Here is a 6,532-nt window from a genome sequence, read left to right on the forward strand (position 1 = left end):
AGCCATTTGGGATGTTAAAACTCTATGGTGCAAAAGTCCTCCCAAATGGCTAGAACGTCTGGGAAAACCATAGTTTTCCTGGAACCGCCTAGAGCGGCCCACATGGGTGCTGCCATTTTGATGATGTCACTTCTGGGTGACGTCATCGCAGAGGGATGTTCCCCCCGCCAGCCGGATGTGGGCCAGCAGGTTGAGAACCCCCCGGGCGGGGAATTACCCACCTGGACCGGAGGTTTGGCAGCCCTAGGCTCAGTTGAAGATGCTCCAAGAAACAAACTCATGAAATCATAAACCAAAATGCTCTGTGTGGTATTGCTAAGGCCCTTCCAAAACCTCCGAAACAGGTAGCAGAGTGGCATCAGGAACCAAGAGGGCACAAATTCCTCAAGAGGCCTGGCCAAAGGAAACTGTGCACTGACCTTCCTCAAGATAGTCTCATATTAATAATATAATAATAACATTTTGGGGTATGTTGCCAGCTCTGTAACTATATATCCTGGACATTCAGCTAAACCTTTTGAATACCACCTTGTTTACTCTTCCTCCCTGCTTTGGCTGCTCAGTCAGCTGATTTACAAGAAAGAGAAGCCTAGGCCTAGATTTAGCTTTCGTTTTCCTGTCAGCGGCTGCCATGAGAGGAAATGGCTGTGAGCAGGGAGGAGGTCTGTATGTGCCTTCTGGCCTGATAAACCTCACAGGACAGCCTGAATTGTGAGCCAGATTTCACATACCTCAAATGTTTCCTCTAAGCTACAGAGTCTTGTGAGCGAAAATTCTACTTTGTGAGCTGCTGGCATTAAAGTTGTGAGCTACTGCATCAATTAGTGTGCTCTGGGGTCATCCTTCCTGAGCTAAAGCAAGAATGTGTGAGCTGGAGGCTAAAAATCTGTGAGCCAGCTCACGCTAACTCAGCTTAGAGGGAACACTGTAAGTCAGGCGGAGCCAGGAGCACAGGTGTGACAAGCATAATTGAACTCCAAGAGAGTTCTGGCCATCACATTTAAAGGGACAGCACACATTTTTAAATGCCTTCCTTCTATAGGAAATAATGAAGGATGGGGCACCTTCTTTTGGGGCTCATAGAATTGGACTCCCTGGTCCAATCGTTTTAAAACTTGGGGGGTATTTTGGGGAGAGGCACTAGATCAGGCGTCCTCAAACTTTTTAAATAGGGGGCCAGTTCACTGTCCCTCAGACTGTTGGAGGGCCGGACTGCCGTTACTGTACAAGGCCGCGGGCCGTCAGTTCTCCGTCTTCTGCATCTCTCTCCCTTCCCCACACCACACACCCTGGCCTGGGAACTCACCTCACCTCGGTATCACCTCACACTCTGTCTCCGCCGCCTCAGCCCAGTGCCGGAAGTGTGCGTTGCTAATGCGAGTTTAGGTCGAACGTCACTTCCGGTCTGATTTTGCCATAACCCGGCGGGCCGCATAAACGTCCTCAGCGGGCCGCATCTGGCCCGCGGGCCGTAGTTTGAGGACCCCTGCACTAGATGCTATACTGAAATTTGGTGCCTCTATCTCAAAAAACACCTCCCCCAGAACCCCGGATACCTCCAGATCAATACCCCATTATACCCTATGAGAATCGATCTCCACATAGGGAATAATGAAGTGCCCGGCAGACATTTCCCTCCTCCCCCCTTTTCTGGCGACTCTGAGGCAAGGGATTGGCCTCTCTACTCACACGTTGCTGTCAACTTCTTCAAAGTAACACAGACACACCACCGCAAGAGGAAGCCCTTCCAATCGGAGACTGAAGCCTCCGGAGGTGGAAAGTCACATGGTGGATGTGGGGGCAGGGCTTCCGCCGCCGGCCAGCTGACTGGGGGCGGGAAGGAGCCTGAGAAAGCAGAAGAACCCCCGCTGGGACATGGGGATTGGCAAGCCTACACTGACCCTAAGTAAACTCAGAACCATCCCAAATCAACTCCCCCCCATGAGTGGAGGATTTCTCCTTTAGTTCCATGCCTGGTTCAAATATGCTAGGGTTGCTAGTTCTTGCTTGGGGATTTCATGTAGGACTGGGAACAGTGCTTGGGGGTGGTGGGGGTTTTGAGGGTGGAGGGCGTTCATTGGGGATTGTGAAGTTGTATGGTCTGCACTTGGAGGCTGCTGAGATCTCTAGGGGAACTGACGGTCTGGAGATCAGTTCTGGGATAACTTCAAGCCACACCTGGAGGTTGCAGGAATAAAGGAGAGAGCCAAAATCCTATAAGTTCATAGGTTCATAAGTCCAAAAGTTCATAAATCTAATTCATGCAGCATATCCATATATCCTTTTTTCACTTACCGGCACCCCCCAATTCTGGTCAGCAGTAGATTGGTATAAAAATCACAGGTCTCTATACTCCAAAACACCAGAGTACGGGCCTTTTCAGTTGCGGCACCTGCACTGTGGAACCAGCTTCCGGAGGAAGTGCGGGCCCTGCGGAACCTCGACCAGTTCCGCAGGGCCTGCAAGACCGCCCTTTTTAGACAAGCCTATAATGACACTGACTGCTGAGTTGCCTGGTACAAAGAACCGCCATCTATAAGATTATCTAAACTGGCAGAACCAGCGCCATAACAGTTTTATTGCTGCCAGTTATATTTATATATATATAGTGTAACGTAAATTATATATTTTAACTTAACTGACTGGTTTTTATGTTTAATTTTAGTTGTTAAATTCAAAGTTTTATTATTTATGTTAACGTGTAAGTTGTTGTTAGCCGCCCTGAGCCGCCTAGGCGGGGAGGGCAGGATAGAAATAAAAGTTGTTGTTGTTGTTGTTGTTGTTGTTGTTGTTGTTGTTGTTGTTATTATTATTATTATTATTATTATTATTATTATTATTATTATTATTATTATTATTCCTTTACCAATGCAGCTGCCCTAGGGATGCTAGCCTCCAGGTGGGACTTGGGGATCTCCTGGAATTACTGTGGGGTATTGCAGGGCTCAGTACTGGGTCTGATGCTTTTTAACTTGTTCGTTAATTATTTGGAATTGGGAATAAGCAGGGAAGCGGCTAAATTTGCGGATGACACTAAATTGTTCAGGGTGGTGAGAACCAGAGAGAATTATGAGGCACTCCAAAGAGAGATCTGTTGAGGCTGGGCGAGTGGACATCAACATGGCAAATGAGATTCAATGTGGCTAAGTGCAAAGTAATGCACACTGGGGCCAAAAATCCTAATTATAAATGCAAACTAATGGAGCATGAACTGTCCGCACAACAAGGTAGACTCCTAGTTTAACTGAGAACACTCGGCTACTCTGAAGGGAGGACTGGATTTGGGTGGCTAGAAGGGAATCCCAAGTTTCAGACTAGGCATCTAGCTGGGGCTGAGACACACAGGAGTGAGGGGCTGGTAATAGCTCTCAGAAGTGTGAGTCCTGGATGCTAGTGTGTTTGTCTGTGAGGGAAAATTTATCAGGCACCAGTCAGGAGTCCTCAGTATGTGTGGATGTGATGTCCCTCTAGCCATATAAAGGGAAGGTCCCTTTAAATGGTTGAGAAAAGCAGGTGAGTGTGTTTCCAGGATGATGATGTTATTCTACATGACATCAAATTGAGGAGAGTTTCTCCCCCTGCTGGGGAGAAGTTGGGATCTGGAAACCTTAATCAGGGCTGGAACTAATACTCCCTCTAAGCTGTGGAGTCCTGTGAGCAAAAATTCTAAGCTACCGGCATTAAAGTTTTAAGCTACTACATAAATTGGTTTGCTTTGGGGCCCTTTTTCCTGAGTTAAGACAAAAATGTATGAGCCAAAGGCTAAAAAAATGTGCTAGCTCACAGCAACTCAGCTTAGAGGGAACATTGGCTGGGGCACATGAGTGTGTATTTGTGTGGGAGATAAGAGGGCAGAGGGTTTTTTTTGCTTGCCCAGTCCCTCAAGCAAGCACTCTTTTTATACACAGGAATGGGCAGAGGTACATATGAAGGAGGACTGCCAGTTCTGGGTTCTGAAATTCCTGGAGATTCAGAGCAAGGGAGCCTGAGAAAGGACCTCCATATATTATAATATAATAGGATCCACCTTCCACAGTAGCCACTTTGCTCCAGAAGAACTGATCATTGAAGTCCCACTCTCCAACCACCAACTGGAGGTTGGCAACCCTAAATAAATACATAGGAATTGATGCTCCCATAGTCAGCCTACCTTTGTTAGGTGGGGTTGCCTCATTTCCAAAGGGAGTCTTGGAATGAATGAATGAATGAATGAATGAATGAATGAATGAATGAATGAATGAATGAATTGGAAACCACAAAGTTCCTCACAGCTGTTGGGTTGGCTGGGTGAACCAATTTGGGTAACCAACATCTACCATCTATTTTGACAAGGGTTTCCAGATCCAGTCTGGTTTCCAGATCCAGCGGGGGATGCGGAGGTAGGGTTACCAGGTCCAGGTTGGGAAACTTCCAGAGATTTGAGGATGGAGCCTGGGGAAGACAGAGACTTCAGTGGGGTACAGTTCCATGCAGTCTACCCTCTAGAGCATCCAGTTTCCCCAGAGGCACTGGTCTTTGAAATCTGGAAAGGAAGTGTAATGCTGGGAGATCCCCAGGTCCCACCTGGAGGCTGGCATCCATACCAGGCCTCAAACTAACAGGAGGCCAGAGGCACCTTAAAGACTGACAAAAGGTATCCCAATACAAGTTTTAATGAGCCAGGGCTCAGTTGAAGATGCTCCAAGAAACAAACTCATGAAATCATAAAGCAAAATGCTCTGTGTGGTGTTGCTAAGGCCCTTCCAAAACCTCCGAAACAGGTAGCAAAGTGGCATCAGGAACCAGGAGGGCACAAATTCCTCAAGAGGCCAGGCCAAAGGAAACTCTGCACTGACCTTCCTCAAGATAGCCTCATATTAATAATACAATAACATTTTGGGGTAGGCTTCCCAACCCCCCCCCCCCCCCTGGCAGGGGACTCCCAGGGTGGAAGCCTCCTCCCCCGCTATCCAAATATCTGGAAGCGGGGGGTGGGTGGGTTGGGGGGAACGGCGTTAATTTTGTGCCTCTCCCGGAGAAATCCTGCCTGAATCCCTGCACCCACCGAAGGCTCGGCACTGGAGTCCAGTCATCACCCAGGCATGCTAAGCAAGAGCCGAAAAAGAAGGGAAGGGAGGGGGGTGTCCTGTCAGTACGGAAGATTTGTAGAGCCTGCGCGATTTGTAGATCTCATTGCTCAAACGGTGGTTGGTGTGTAAATAAACATTCCTTCCAGGCACAGAGAGTGGGCGTGTGTGCAGGCAAGGAGTAGTCTCCTGACGCTGTTTTGCTCTGCGACTAAGGTGCTTTCTACAGTGCTTGATTTTAAATGATTTAAGGTATCGGTTTAGAGTGCTTAAGTTTTCGTTTTATGTGCTTTTCAGCCGGGCTGGGCTAAGTGCAGTCCCAGCCTTGTGTTCTTGTGGAGACTGTTTATTTTTTCATTGTCTTATCTGATTTATTGCCTCCTCTGCTTTTATTGCCTTTGGCTACCCCATATTCAGCTTAACTTTGGTATATGCTGGCCCGGGTGTCTGGAACATTCTGAAGAAATTTGTCTTAATTTTTAAAACCTTGCTAAAACTTTGAACCCAGTAGCACCTTTAAGACCAACAGAGTTTAATTCAAGGTATATTTTTCATGTGCAAGCATACTTCTTCAATGCATTTCCAGATTACAGAAGTCATTTTCACTTGAGAAAATGGTTGTTAAAACTAACCTATTTTTATTTGCTAGCATTGTTTAGCTGAGTTAATTATCCTGCTCTCCTTCCCCCCCCCTCTTAAGATATAGCAGGTTTTTTTATCACAACAAACACACCAAACAAATCAATCCTATAACAACTGGGGGGGGGGGATTTTCTAGGTAAAGATCGGACAGGAATTGTATTTTTTGTGAAAAGGAAGCAATATAGTTTATTGCATTATGAATATGTTGGTTCTAGATGACATTTAAACATATTTTTGAGCAATGTTTCCTCTAAGCTGAGTTAGTGTGAGCTAGTTCAGTTTTTAGTCTCCAGCTCACACATTTTTGTCTTAGCTCAGGAAAAATGGCCCCACATGAAACTAATTTATGCAGGAGCTCATGACTTCAATGCCAATAGCTCACAAAGTAGAATTTTTGCTCACATGACCCCACAGCTTAGAGGGAACATTGCTTCTGAGTCTCAGGTGTTCTAAATGCAGTACTGCAGATATTGTTTTGATATTGTGTCCTTTTCTAATCCCACTAAATGGAAAGATGAATAACTGATACTTGAAAGTATTTCCTGGAATTATGGCATATCTCCAGATTACAAAGTCAATTTCTACTGGAGAAAATGGATGCTTTGGAGGGTGGACTTTGGGGGCATTGTAATCCACTGAGTTCCGTGTCGTCCCCAGGCTCCACCTCCAAGTCTCCAGGAATACCCCAACCTGGAGCTGGCAACCCTACTCCTGCCTCTGGTCAGTGACAGGTCCTGGCAACCCTAGAGCTATTCTATTACATGATGGTAACCAGAGCTGCTTATTAGGATTTTTGGTAGGGGTGATATATGCAAACCTCCACT

This window comes from Heteronotia binoei, chromosome 17 (assembly GCF_032191835.1).
Source record: "Heteronotia binoei isolate CCM8104 ecotype False Entrance Well chromosome 17, APGP_CSIRO_Hbin_v1, whole genome shotgun sequence".
In the NCBI taxonomy this organism is placed as follows: Eukaryota; Metazoa; Chordata; class Lepidosauria; order Squamata; family Gekkonidae; genus Heteronotia; species Heteronotia binoei.